This window comes from Chrysochloris asiatica, unplaced genomic scaffold (genome assembly GCF_000296735.1).
Source record: "Chrysochloris asiatica unplaced genomic scaffold, ChrAsi1.0 scaffold00392, whole genome shotgun sequence".
Taxonomy (NCBI): domain Eukaryota; kingdom Metazoa; phylum Chordata; class Mammalia; order Afrosoricida; family Chrysochloridae; genus Chrysochloris; species Chrysochloris asiatica.
The window spans coordinates 52,860-54,661 of NW_006408910.1; the positions used below are offsets into that span (position 1 = coordinate 52,860).

At 41.5% G+C, this 1,802-nt stretch overlaps 1 pseudogene; it reads right to left on the reverse strand.

Moving 5' to 3' along the window:
• Window positions 1–387: 387 nt before the first annotated feature.
• Window positions 388–1,144, reverse strand: LOC102832730 (annotated as a pseudogene).
• Between the last annotated feature and the right edge of the window lie 658 nt (window positions 1,145–1,802).

Here is a 1,802-nt window from a genome sequence, read left to right on the forward strand (position 1 = left end):
GTTAGTTATCTATACTCAGTGATAGCCTTTCCCATGCTGTGCAGAGTAGTCAAGCTAATCTTTCAGGGGCTATTATGGAAACCTGGATCATATCTCCCTCTTAATCTATACAGTGGGAGTCCTTGTGTGGCACTACGGGTTAATGCGCTGGTAGACTGCAAGGTCAGTTTAAACCACAAGGTCAATGGTTGATGCTCACCAACTGCTCCTCGGAAACCCTACACAGGGTTACTATGAGTTGGAACCAGCTGTACCTAATAACAACACAATAGTCACAATGAAAACCAGGATATCAAGGCAGAGATACATAGTTCTGAAACAAAAAATGCTACAAGGAAGGAAGTAATACAACTATTGCCCAGATTGACATAGAATTCTGTGCCTTCTTCATACCTCTTCAGGTTGTATGTTCATGGAGTCATTTAGAAATAAATCTATGATTTGTGAGGTCTCCAAATCACTGGCAGAATTTTGCTGGAACTGGGGCAATAGGAATTCCTCTCCACAGTTCTGCAACTGGTTGTTCTAGGTCTGATTGTTCCAGGTCTGGTTGCTCCAAGCCTGGCTGTTCCAGCTCTGGTTGCTCCACATTGCAAAGTTTCCAGAAGGAAGGCATCCCTGGTGATTAGGAAGTGTAGAAGTCCAGGTATTCAGCAGACGCATAGACCTTCTGAGCCATAACATTGTTACTGTTTGGCCGTTTGGTGTTTTTCTGACACCTCTTAAATTTCATTCTTTGGTTTTGGAACCAGGTCTTAACTTGTTTGTAGCTAAGGTTCAGGACTTCAAAAAGTTCTTGCATCTGCTGGAGGCTGAGGTAATTATGTTTCTGGAATCTGTCTTTGAGTATGCACAGCTCTATTTGAGAGAACACAGTTCTGACCTTCTGTTTCTTTCCCTGGCCTTTACCTTCCTTCTTCGCTGTTCTGTTTTCTATAGAAGTGGGCAGTTTTACTTTGGGACTGGTGGAAGAATCAGGACTATCTTGAATAAGCAGATCAGTCTCTGAATAGAATGCTTCTGCAGATGACATTTACAAGGATGTATAATTTTCTTCAGCTTCCAAAATCGTTGATAATGGTGAAGAGTCCCTAGACTCACAAGCCTCAGGCAGGTTTTGGGAAGAAGCTAGATCCACACTCATGTTGTTGAGTAGAAGGGAGGGGGGAAAAAATCAAAGACCTAGACTGAGAAAATCCAAGTCAAACTGAAAAGTGTTTTGAGTGGGTAATCTGAAAATCTTCAAATGAAGTGAAGGTAACTGTCTCAATAGCAACAGGAGACCAGCTCCGTCATAGAATTTTATAAAACTGTCTTATTTGGAGTCCTGGTATGGTGTTGTAGGATGAGCACTCGACCTCAAGGTTGGTTTGAACTTCAAAGTTGGTGGTTCAAACTAACTAGCTGCTCCTCAGAAACCCTATACAGGGTTGCTATGAGTTGGAACCGACTCATCTGCACTTAATAACAACAACAACAATGAATTATTCTTTGCAAATACCTTTTCAAAACAACATAAAAGAGGATTATATACACATAGACCTCACCAGATGTAGTGCACAGAAATCAAATTGACTATATCTATGTTCTAGCTCACCAGTTGCTCCTTGGAAACCGTATACAGGGTCATTATGGGTTGGAACCGACTCGATGGCACTTCACAACAACAACAACATGGGAAGACACAGGGGAAAAGCTCATTATCATTAGCCAGAAGTAGACCAGGGGCTGACTGTGGAACAGACTTTCAATGCTAATATGCAAGCTAATTCTGAAGTTGAAGAAAATAAAAACAGATCTTT